Here is a 12572-nt window from a genome sequence, read left to right on the forward strand (position 1 = left end):
GGAGGGACAGCGTGGAGTGCTGTTTAGAAAAGCCACGCTGAGGTCGCGTTGGACTCTGAGAGTATGGGGATTGATTGCTAGTGGCTGCTATGGTGTGGGAAGGGAGCTCGGTGACATACCTGCCTTCCTGTCACCCGGGAGCTCCTCCAAGCCTGCGGCTGGCCCCCGTCCGCCGTGCGTCGCCAGCACCGGACATGGTGGTCAGCCGGCAATGGAGCCGGAAGCGCCTGTTGGAACAAAGCAGGTGCTCCTTGCGCAGCCCGTTAGGCAGGGGGCGTCCCCGAACCACACCGTTGGCCAGGAGGGTCAGCGCCCAGCCCTGTGCTGGTGGAGCCCATGTGCTACTCAGGCCCCCACCCCTCCATGGCTAGCCCAGGGCTGCGTAGGGGATGGGTGCCCAGGAAGTGTGTTGACAGACCCACGAAGCTGCCAAGGCTTCATATCCCTCATCCGTTGTTCTTGGGGTCCCCACCAGAGCAGGCGTGCAGGCTCCTGGCTTGGAAATGCTGGCTGCCGTGTAGACAGGCATCATGATCATGCTTTGTCGTCCGCAGTGTGCTCACTCTACCACTGCTTTCATATCTGGTCAGTAGGATGCCCCCATTTTACAGATGACGAAATCGAGGCCCAGAGTTGGCAAGTGACTTGCTTGAGGTCACACAGCTAGTTAATGCAGAGACCTGGCCTGACCCATGACACTCCTCTCCTGGCCATTTTGTCTTCCACACACAAAGAAAGCTCAAAAGCCTTTATGCATCCTGATGTTCAAACTAGCTTCCTTCCTTCCTCCCTCCCTGCCTTTTTTCCTTCCTTCTTTCCTTCCTTCCTTCCTTCCTTCCTTCCTTCCTTCCTTCCTTCCTTCCTTCCTTTGTTCATTTGGAGCCTTTGTAGCCTAGTAGGTAAGAGTTCTGGAGCCAAATGGCCTGCTTTGCATTTCAACCACTTCTCGGCCACGTGACCTTTGGCAAGTTCCTTGACCTCTCTGTACCTCAGTTTCCCTGTCTATAAAATGGGCATAAATACAACACAGGGCTGTTGTGACCATTAACAGCTTACCAGTGCCTGGCTCAGGGTGAGGGCTCTCAAGGGCCAGCTGGTGGTGTTCGCTCCATCGGGCAGTGCAGGGGCTCCCTTTCCATGCTGGGCACTGAGGAATTGTAGATGTGAGTCGACAAGAGCATCTCATGGTCTGGTGAATGTGAAGTGAGAGGTGGATATGTATAGCAAGAGAGCATTTTAGGTGGATGATCGAGGCCCGGGGTGTGCTGGGCCCCATGGGGTGGTGGGAGGAGGGACAGTGTGCCTCAGTCCCAGTGCATGACGGGGTGTTGAGAAAGGCTTGCCGTCAGAGGGAGGCTATTAGGGGAGGGCTTGTGGAGGGCAGGGAGGACCTGCCAGGTGGGGGACCTGAGCGTACAGGGCACAGAGGCATGAAATGGGTGGCCCCTGGGTCTGGTCCTCGAGCACTGGTCAGGGGTCTGGCCTGGCCCTGGCAGATCACGGCGTCCGGGATTTCTTTGGGCAGAGGGTATCCGCATCCCACCCCCTTGTTAACTTCTGCAGCTGAGGCCTCTGGGCTCTACTCTGGGGGTGTGGTGAGTGTTCAGGAGAAGTGGGAAGGCCAAGGTTGGTTTGTTCCAGTGCTGGGCGGAGAAAATCCTGCCCAAGAACCTTGGCACAAGGTAACTGTCTCTTTCTCATCAGCTGATGAGCCAGCTCCCTGCCGTCTGTCTGTCTGTCTGCCTGCCTGTCTGTCTCCTCTCTGCATCTGTCTGTGCAGTGGAGTATAAACAACCCCTCTCCAACACACAGCCACCGTGGATCTGCTTGGACGCCTGGTGTGAACATCCCAGCCCACCCGGAGACCCATTTATTCTGCCGCTGGGGCATGGGGCCGTTTTAATCATCCTCGCTCTGCCACGAGATACAGATGGTTGTATTATTAATAGTCATAATTAATCAGCCTCCACGGAGGATCTTTTCCCTGGGCGTCAGATCCTTAGGACGAGCAGCCCCACGAGGGCCCGTTCCAGCCTCCACTTTACAGACAGGGAATGTGAGGCCAGGAGAAGGAAGTGACTCACGGGAGGGCAGCTGGGAGTGAGTCCCAGGTCCAGATCCCCCCGACTGCTGCCAGCAGCCCAGTGTTCCTGCTCAGACGTGGACTGTCCACCGCCCCCACCCCCGGCACGCCTAGGCGGCTGGGAGAGCAGCCCTCAGCCTAGGGGATGAGGTTAGGAGTCTCTCCAGCTGAGAGCAGGGGAAGAAAGGTAGAACGGGGTGGGGGGGGGGGGGTAGAAGCAGAGAGAGGCAGGGCCTAGTGGGCTAGCAGGAGAGAGATCTGATCCGGGGGTGTGGATGGGGAGCCGAACACCAGCTCCCCCTTCCACCCCCTACCCAGACGGTGGGCCTGGGCCCGATGCTGGCCGCTTCCCCCTCTACGTGCTGTGTCCCAGAGACAGTGATTTAATGCTTGCGGCAGGCGGCTTCCTGATTTGCGGGCCTGTTCTGGACGGGCCTGCCTCCGTGAGCACAGTGGCAGCGCGGGGCTTCTCCTCTTGCACACTCGTCCTGTCGCCCTCAGATCGATGCCATCCACACTCACACACCCACACGTGCATGCACACACGGCGACCGGCGTGACCGGCTGAGATGCCCTGTCCTGAGACTCTGCCGTGGTAAATGAATGCGGAGAGCACCCTGGTCCAGAGTCCCGTGGGGAAGTGGGGAGGTGGGCACACGCTCAGAGGCCCTCCGGCCCCCACAGGGGGAAGCTGGGGGTGGGGAGGGGCGGCACACAGCACCAGGCCCTGGGCCCCCATGTGGTGCACCTGAATCTCCTCTCCCCACCGTGTTCACAGGCTTACACTTACACTGTGCCAGGCCTTGGGAACAGCCCTGTGTCACGGGAGAAGCCCAGTCGGGAGTCAGGCAGATCAGGACACACACCCAGCCTCTGTCGCCAGTGCATGGGAGCGAGCCAGCGTTGCTTAGCCCGTCCTCTGCATCCTCCCCATCTGGAAAGCGGCTTCAGCAGCAGCCACTTCGTGGGGTCAGCGAGAGGGTTAGGGGAGTATAAAGCTGCCAGCCAAGTCCAAGCCCTCCCCACCTCAAGCCTCAGTTTCCCAGTCTGTGAAGTGGTAATAGTGACCCTCCCTGGCCATCTCATGGGGCTTTGGGGAGGATCAGGTAAGAAGTGGGCCCCGAGGAGTAGGGGTGCCCATGACACTTGTTCCGGCTCTGAGCACGCAAGATGAGGGGCTCTGGGCACGCAGGGGAGGGTAGTATGCGGGGGCCTGGGCCACGCGCCTCCGTGTGACTCCCCAGCTGCCACGCGGTAGCCGTGGGACGTCGGCACATACTTCACCTTCGTCTGAATCTCCGGGAACCCTGCGTTCCTCCTCTTTGAAGCAGGCGTAGTAATGGTGGGTCCCGTAGTGTGCTGGGAGCATCCGGGAGAAATGTGCGTTGTGGAGGGCTGGGATGGCCTGCGAAGCTTGACACACAACAGCCGCTCAAGTCCAGGGTGTTTGTTAGTGTTTTTGCCAGCCCGATTGCCACGTACGTGGACGCTGAGTTTGGAAACACAGGTGAACGCATAGTGAGTGACCTGTTGACATCACATGACAATAGCATCTATGTTTCCAGACTTCGCGTCCGTCAGTTCTCACCCAAGAGTCCAGGCCCTTGGAGAACAGGGCAGCTTAGAGGAGGTGAAGCAGAATCACACCCTGGCCTGCAGGGTGGTGCCCTGGGGAAGGAGGTGGTCGGTGCTGACCTCTCCTGCCTCCTGGGAGTCAGGGGCCACCCCCCCCCCCCAGCACAGCCACCTGCCTCCCCAGTGGGAGGCCAGCCGATGCCTCTACTCTTGTTTCTACCACACCTCTGCTGGCCCGAGGCCCTGAAAAGGAGGCCCAGAGGAGGACTCGATGCCTCGCTTGAGGTAGGTGGGACCACAGATCCCTCCAGCAACCCAGGCGCTTTCTTCTGCTGGCTGCAGACTGAGCCCACATGCAACCCCTAGCCCGCGTGGGCTCCCTGATCTGTGCCCTGCCCCATGCCAGCTTCTGGGGTCCAGAAGAGGTGCAGAGTCCCCATCCTGGCAAGGGCTCTGCTGTAGAAATGAGCCCCTGGTGGCCAGGCCAGGGATGTAAAGGCTCAGAGATTGTGGGGGCCAAGACAGGTCCAGATGGGCAGGGAAGAGGGGAGGCAGGCCAGGCTGGGGCCAGACCTTGAAGGACAGGGGGGATTTAGCTCTCTGGAAGGGGTGGCGTTCCAGAAAGAGAGAAGTGTGTGGGAAGTTGGAGTCATTCCTAGGGAAAGGCATGCCCTCTCCCATAAGACATCTGGACTGCTCTGGCCCAGATGGCCTCGGCTCTCAGTGACCAGTGGCTGTGGGGTGAAGCAGATGGCCAGCGAGGGGCGGGGCCCCCCTCAGGCCTGAGCCAGGCGAGGCCAAGTGGCCCACACAAGGCCAGAGCCCGAGACTTTGGCACCAGGCACTCGGAGCTCTCGACTCGAGAGTTAATGATTCATTTGTGGCCAATTTCTGCTGGCCATTGCCTGGAAATTCCCAAGCCTGCCCCTTCCATCGGTTCTGGGAGCTCTAAGAATACAGTCTCATTTACACTTGGCTGAGGACATCTCACCCACTATCCAGGGAATGGCTTTTAAAATTAAAGCAGGAGTGATGCAGGTTAGCCATTAGGAAGAACTGATTATGGGTGGTAGGCCAAGGGCTGGAGTGGTTGGTTTGTATGCAGTAAAGTTAGAGGCCCCTCTCTAACCCCATGTGCCAAGTGTTCACGGTGCCCCCCCCCCCCCCCCGTCTGGCTCAGAGAGGTGTGAACGGAATCCAGTTTAGTGTAATGTGGAAAGGGGTTGCAACGGTTACCAGGGGGAGGAAATAGAGCTTGACCCAGAGCAGGACTTGGCTAGGTGGAGAAAGCTATAATACATGCAAAGGCCCTGGGGCATGAAAGTCCAAGGGAAGTTGTTCAGGGAGGTTGAGTAGTTGTGGTGTGGCTGGAGTGTGGAGGGTGTGAAAGATGTCTAGAAGCAAGGACTCAACTCACAGGTAAAGGGCTTCAAGGACTTGGGAGGACCTGGCAATGAGAAGTCAGGACCTGAGCAGGGAGAGGTGCGTTTGATTTGGGTTTGGGGGGTCATTTACCCGTTCGTGTCTTGATTCTGCCGGTCGGCAAACCTTTCTTGGCACCCTGGTCTGTGCCAGGTCAGGCCCAAGCCCTGCATAGGTCCCTGCACCTGGGGGGAGGTGGGCTAGAGAGAGGGAAGGGGTTACGGGTAGTGATCCGGGGAGGTGGGGTTGCTGAGAGGGTCAACGTAGAGACAGGGAGATGGCCGATGACTTTTTTAGACCCACCCGGCCCCGCCACCCCAAGTCTTCAGGTGAGCAAGGCGGGGGTGTTGACGTGACTTTGAGGGACTGTGTGTTCCTTGCAGACTGGACAGAGAGACTGGAGGTTACCCCTGTGCTGTATGACCACGTGGTCCTACTGAGTCCGAATGCGTATCTGTTGCTTCGCAGATGAGCAAACGGAGGCCCAGAGATGGGAGGGTCAGTGCCGTCCCCGTCTCCTAGTCCCGGCTGGCTGCACACATGTCCCAGCCACCCACCCACCCCCTGCTGATTTAAGGGTGTTTCTCCAAATCAGGCAAAAGAGAGCAGCCTGATCCTGCAGGTTGAAACGTCCGGGGGCTTGGGGAGGAGGCTTCCTTTCTATCTTCAACTTCGCAAGTTTAATTTCTTCTGATTATTTCTTGACAGTCCCAGGCGTTGGTGGTAAACAGCGCTCTCCCCAGAATGTTTCCCTGTGACAGCAGCTTTCTCTGGCGAGGGTGCTATCAACACTTGGCAGGACCTCTTCCCGGCTCCTGAGAAGTGAGAGCTTCTGTCAGGCATTCAAGAATGCGGCTCTCCTGGTGTGCCGGGCCAGCAGGGGCCTTGTCTCTTTGTTCCCCGAGGCCGCCAGTAGCCCAGCCTGGCCTCAGAGCCTCAAATGGCCCCCCGTTGTAGATGGTTCCCAAGAGGAGAGGCGGGGCAGTATCGGGTTATCTGCCGGCTCCCCGAGCCTGGTGCCTGGGTCGCTGGCACAGCTCAGCGGCTGCAGGGAGCTCATCTCCAAAGGGTAGTAGCTCTGCCAGACCTGTCTGTGGCCGGGAGACCAGCAGTGTCCCGGCTCTGTGGCCTCCATGGCCTGCGTCACACTGGCTTAGGTGTCCTGAGTCAGAAGCAGGAAATGGATCTGCGTACGGGGGTGGAGGTGCCGTTGCCCTGTTGCCCTGGGTAGCTGGGGTGAACCCTAACCTCCTGCCTGTCCACGCTATGGGGGGCCTGGCCTGGGTTTGAACAGTGCCTGGAGGAGAGGCTGCAGTGACAGCCAAGCCCCTAACCCCACATGGCCGGTAACTGCCACTGAGACATGCAGAGCTGTTGACAGGATCAGTGCTCAGACACAGGCCTAGCTAGGCTACAGTGCCTTTGCTCGTGCTTTCCTGGAATGCCCCTCCCAGACTCGTCCTCTGGACGAGAATTTACCCAAGAATTACTTCTTTGGCCAAGCCTTCCCCTGAAAATCGCCACCCCCCCCCCCCTCCAGCCGAAGCTGTCCCCTGTTCCCGTGAGCCACCTGCTGGACCTCCATCACGGCCCCTAGCACGATGTAGCGTGACCCCCCCCTTTCCCTGCAGAGGGCCCCCACATTTACCGGTGTGGGTGCGTCGAGCTTACTGCTGCTCCGTGGTGCCTGTCATATAGTAGGCACTCAGGAAAAGCGGGCTGGATTTAATGAAGGGGTTCCCAAAGGCTGTGTTGGAGTGTCCCTTTGTTAATGATGCAGTAGAGAGAGGAAGAAGGAGTTTGCCAGCAGAGAGGCTGACCTCCCTGTGCCAGGCCCGCCCCGCCCCCCCCTGCACGCAGCCTGGGCCCCCATAATTGCTGGGGGCTGCTGCGGACCCCTCCCCGCCTCCATGCAGCCCAGCGCCTTCCTTGCTGGCAGGAGCCGACTCCCTGGGTTGGCCGTGTGATCACTCTTCAGAAAACACCCCAGTGGAAACTGCATGAATGATTGATAAGAGCTGAGAGCTGTTTAATTTTTTCCCCCTGTTTAATGGCTATCAATAATTTAATACGCTCTCTGTATGTTTTTAAGAAATAGCACCCATTTTGCCGTCTCCGGTTTAGCGGGCTAAATGATTTAAGTGTTGGAAACGGGCTCTGAGGATGGAGGTTGAGCGAGTCAGAGGAATCTGGAGCCTGGGGGTGGGGGGAGGCGGGTTCAGAGCCACCAGCGGCATCGGTGGCCTGGGTGTGCGTGTGCGTGTGTGTGTGTGTGTGTCTGTGTGTGTGTGTGTGTGTGTGTGTGTGTGTGTGTGTGTGTGTGAAGGTGGGAGGGAGGGAGGAGGGAGGGGGCGGGTAAAAGCCAGCGCCTCTCTGCTAAGAGCAAGATAATTGCTTTTCCGGGTCTCACCAAGCAGCAGCTGAACAGCTGTCAGCTCGCTGCCCCCCCTCACCCCAATGCTGAGCTTTTCTGGATGACTCTGGGGGGCCCAGGGGGGCTAGAAAGGAGCTTCAGCTAGGACCACTGTGGGCTCAGAATCCCCCCTCCCCCTGACATCTTTGCCCCCTTCTAAAGGTTTTAAATCATTTTTATTTTAATGATGCAGTTCGGCTGCTGCCAGCCGTGGCTTCCAGATGGGGTGGGGGTGGCACTGGAGTGGGGAGCTCAGAGTCACTAATCTCGGGGCCCAAGGGGACCAGGAAGGTCATCTGCCAGTGCTCCCCTAAACTTTCCAGATGCAAAGGATCACCTGGGAGGACTTGTTAAAAATTTAAATTTCTGGGCTCCATTCCAGAGCCACAGACGTCCATTCTCCAGGGAGAGAGGCCTGGGAAGCTGTGGGTTTACCAAGCAGCCCAGGTGATCCTTATCATCAGAGGAGTTTGGGAAAGAGAGAGTCCAGCTCTAGTTCCGACGCTTACAGCACCCACAGCACCACGTGGCCACTCCCTCTGTTGGCACCCCTCTGGGGACAGTGCACTCACCACTCTGTGAGGTCGCACACCCACCTGTGGAAAGTGTGCTCCAGTCCAGAATCCCTTCTGCTATTAGGCTGGGCCCACTTAGCTGTCCGTGTGTGTGTGTGTGTGTGTGTGTGTGTGTGTGTGTGTGTGTGTGTGTAGTTAACCTCTGCCGCAGGACAGATTCCCTCTCCTAGGCCCTGGTGTCCTGCCCTCTCCCATTCAGGCCATCCCCTGGCTTATCTACGCCTCTCTGCTGGGCAAGGAGCTTCCTGTTGTAGCAAAGCACTCTGGGTATCAGAGAAAACGTCCAGGGTAGCCCGGGCGTGGGGGTGGGGAGGGCTGGGCAGACACCGTCACTGGCACAGTGGGGGCCCGGAGGGAGGCAGAAAGAGACCTGGGCCTCCCAATCGTCTTGGCCTGTCAGGGGCCAGTCCTGCTGTGGAGACAAAGATGTGACTCATCAGAGATCGTCGACTCAGCCAGACCTCTGGATGCCAGTGAGGGAACTGAGGACTCCCCCAAGGTCACATGTCCATGAAGAACAGAGAGCTGCAGAGATGGTGCGGGGGGCCCAGAGAGGGGCATCGAGGATCGAGGCCCTGGTGCTGGGGGTCATCTGAGACCCCAGTCACCCAAGGGCCGGGAGCCGGGGCCGAGTGGGGGTTCCTCCTCACCCGGCGCTGAGAGAGACAGGTCAATACCTCCAAGGGTTTCGAGTAGAGCCGATGCCCCATCTGTCTGGCGTTTCAGCACTTCCTCTGCTTTGCCTGGCCGTTTGCATTGTTTCCGCAGAGATGAACGCCCGACTGCACGCCAGCCTTGCTCTTTTATTTTACTCGACAATTAAGAGGGAACGAGCGGTACGCATTTCACAGGTGTTACCGTCGACTGCAAAATGGGGCAACCCCCCCCGAGCTCTCCTCCATTCTGTAGACCCTCTCTGTACCCCCAAATTCAGCCCCACCCTCAATCTATGTGGGAGAAGCCTGGGTCCCGGGAGATGCGGGCAAACAACCCATCTTGCGATCAGCACTCCCCCAGGGCCCCGTCACCCCCTGAAATCTGCTCTGGTCTTCACGACGTCACTCTGGGGTGGGGGGAGGTCTCGTCACCTAACCCTGACAGGGCTCCTGGTTGCAGAGCTCTGAGAGCTGGGGAGACAGAGCCAAAGACTTCTCCGTGCTCAGGAAGACTCAGCCCCAGAGAGAGAGCTGTGTGAATCTGGATAGCTGGGCAAAGCCTGGGGCAGTCAGGGAAGGCTTCCAGGAGAAGGTGCCACCTGCCCTCAGGCTTGAATCGTGGAGGGAGGAGGAAAGGCATCCCGGGTGCAGAGGTATGAGGTGGCGCGGTGAGTGTGTGGGGGGAAACATCAGATGAGTAGGGCAGGGGCTGGGCTGGTGAGGTGGGAGGACCAGGGCTGGGCTGGATCTGGTCTGCCCAGGTGGAGGACTCCACAAGGTTTGTGTGTTTTTCAGCTTCATCCATGCAGACGAGTGTGCACATCCTAAGTGTACCTTGACCAATCGTACGAAACGAACACGGTCATGCAACCACCACACAAATCGAGAAACAGAACATTCCAGACCCCCTAAAATCCCGTGTGCCTCCTCCCACTCACTGCTTCCCCTCCAGGGTAATGACTCCTGATTTCCAACAGCATGCTATCTGTTCCCTATTGCTGCCCAACAAACCACCCCAAAACATAGTGGCTTAAAATAAACGACCACCATCGATTATGTCTCATAATTCTGTGGTTTGCCTGGGCAGTCCCTCTGAGGAGTCCCTTGGGCTCGAGTGACTCCAGTCACCTGAAGGGCCGGCTGGACTGGAATGGAAGGTTGGTGATGAGCTCAGTCACATCTGGCCATAGGCGCTGGCTGCTGGCTGGGCGGCCTCCGTACAGGAGACCGGCCTCCGACAGGGCCAAGGCCATAAACTGCGCGCCCCTTAAAGCCTGGCCTCCGTAAGTCCTAAAATGTTCCTTTCACTGAATCCTATTGGCCAAAACCAGTCTCAAGTCCAGTCCACATTCAGGGGGTAGAGAATAGACTCTCCCCTCTTGCTAGGAGTTGCTCTGGAAAAGAATGTGCTGCCATATTTAGTCCACCACAAGCACAGAGTAGATTTGCCTGCTCTTGACCTTTCTATAAATGCACCCCTTAAGGGTGTTCTCTAGTGTGTCTGGCTTCTTTTGGTTGTTACGTTTGTAAGATTTCTCTGTATTATCGGACACGGTTGCAGATCATTTGTTCTCATTGCTGTGTGGTGTTCATTCCATTGTATGGATGCGCCAGTTTATCTCTTCTGTGGTTGATGGCCATTTGGTAAGCTTTGGGGGTTTTTTGGCCATGATGGATCGCACTGCTCCGAACATTCTTGTACACGTCTTCGGGTGCCCACATGCACACGTGTATGTAGAAATGGAGGGGTGCCTGGGCGGCTCGGTGGGTTAAGTGTCCGACTCTCATTTTCGGCTCATGTCATGGGTTTCGGCTCACGGTTTCATGGGCTTGAGCCCCACGCCGGGCTCCGCGCTGACAGTGCAGAGCCTGCGTGGGATTTTCTGTCTTCCTCCCTCTCTGCCCCTCCCCTACTCGCCCTGTGTCTGTCTCTCTCAAAATAAATAAATAAACTTAAAAAAAAAAAAAGATGAAGAAATGGAGTTGCTGGGTTGCTGATAAGCCACAGGGTGGGAGATACCTCCAAACTATTTTCCAAGCTGGTCACCAGTGCATGTTCCATCAGGAGTGTTTGGGAAGCCTGCAAAGGCTTTGTGGAGGGGAGTGAGCTCTCAGTGGGGCTTTTGGAAAAGTCTCCCCCTGGTTGAAGATCACTGAGCCTGAGGCTTTCTATAATGTCCCCTCCGGGCCCACCTTGAGCCATAGGCTTCCAGGCTGGGGGACGTAGGGCCATCCGATCAGATGGCCTGCCTGGTCCCCCAACACTCAGGGAGGCTGGGTGCCTGCAGCTGGAGGGGATTGCCATGGCGGTCTCCATTCGTGACAGCTCTGGGCAGTGGGCAAGGGAGTCCCCAGAGAGACTGGGGCCTGCTTCTGGCTTTGGCTCTCTCTTGCTGTGGGACCCTGGGAGGAAACCCTTTCCCCATCAAGGCCTTGGTTTCCACATTCGTGAATCAGCAGAGAAGGGTATCACCATCACCAAGTCTCTTGCCTCTTACCAACCTGAGCCTTGTATTCTAGAATCTAACAGGGGGGAGGGCATCAGGAGGCCCTTGGAGAGCTCAGCGGGCTTCCTGATTTCAAGACACATGTCAGTTGGCCAGTTTTGTTCCTCTTGTTCACCAAACACCTTCACCGCACTGTCTGTCTGTCACTCACTCGTCTGTCCGTCCATCCCTCCAGCGGTCGCTGGCCTTGCGAGCCTCAGAGGATAAACTAGATCTCATTCCTGATGTCCGGGAGCTCTGCCCAGGGAGGAAACGGGCCTCCAGAAAGCCGGAGAAGACCCGGTCAGCCAGACCCCAAGCCCCTGGGTGATGAACAAAGAAAGAAGGGGCAGGTCAGGGAGGGCTCTGTGGAAAGGGCTCAGAAAATTACACAGAATTTGTAAGGAAAGGGCTCACTTCACTTGAGCAGAGTCTCCAAGGCCAGCAGGGCTTTGGAAGACAGAGGAGTGGAAGAAAGGGCTCTGAGCGGAGCACCAAACTTATCCCAAGGCCGGGGTCCCGGGGTCCTGGGGTCCCGTGGTCCCGGGGTCCCGGCCGGCTGCAGCACAGTGGTCTGTGTGTACCGGGGTGCTGGTGCTGTGGCGTGGGGTCGCAGAGGGGCAGCCCCCCACGCCAGGGCTGGGGCCAGGCCTCTAGCACGAGGTCCGGGAGACAGGCCCTTGCCGGGGAGGGGGCGGGCAGCGCCCAGCTTCTGGAACGGCTCCTCTTCGGTGTGCCAGGTCAGCCGGGGGAGCCCAGGCGGGCAGAGCCTGCCGGTCAGTGAAGCGGGTGGGAGCTGCCGGGAAGGTTAGCTTGAAGCTCACTGTGCCCCCCCGGTCTGTCCCGCAGGACTTGCAGCGCTGTGCCCGGCCACGTCGGACCGCGGGAGCCACAGCCGTCTTCCCTCCTCGGCCTCCTTCCCCTGACGCTCTGAGCAGCCTCGAGTCCTGGCCATCCGCAGAAGCCTTCGCAGGTGAGCGGGCCGGGCTGGCCCCTGCTGCGGCTCACACCAGCCGGCGTGGGTCCTGGGGAGCGGGCGACTGGGCTGTCACCACTGAGGCACGAGGGGATGGGGCTCACCTCCTAGTTTTCGCTTCTTCCCTGGCCTCCTCCTCTCAGATGGAGCCAGACAGCGGAGGGGGGTTGCGCCCTGGGCTGGGACTTTGAGATTTGGATGTATTCTTTCTCCAAGTCCCACGTAGCCTTAAGCAGTCCCGTGCTTCCGCTGCTGGCGGCCTCGGCCCTCTCATCTATACGTGAGAATAATAATGCTGGGTCTGCCGACATGCTGAGCATTTCACTGTGTGCCAGGCACCATGCTAAGTGCCGTGTAGCTATTAATTCCTTTCATCTGCACCCCAA

The 12572-nt window shown here is 58.2% G+C and overlaps 1 protein-coding gene across 3 annotated transcripts in view; it reads left to right on the top strand.

Annotated features, from left to right (window-relative positions):
- The window catches only part of ZMIZ1 (zinc finger MIZ-type containing 1), a 233121-nt gene that overhangs the window by 34892 nt on the left and 185657 nt on the right, over positions 1-12572 (top strand). For all 3 annotated transcript variants that reach the window (XM_042959832.1, XM_042959833.1, XM_042959834.1), the window contains exon 2: positions 12060-12183. The gene's annotated coding sequence lies outside the window, so the exon portion shown is untranslated. The remainder of the gene's footprint in view (positions 1-12059; positions 12184-12572) is intronic.

Source organism: Panthera tigris, chromosome D2 (genome assembly GCF_018350195.1).
Source record: "Panthera tigris isolate Pti1 chromosome D2, P.tigris_Pti1_mat1.1, whole genome shotgun sequence".
Lineage (NCBI taxonomy): Eukaryota > Metazoa > Chordata > Mammalia > Carnivora > Felidae > Panthera > Panthera tigris.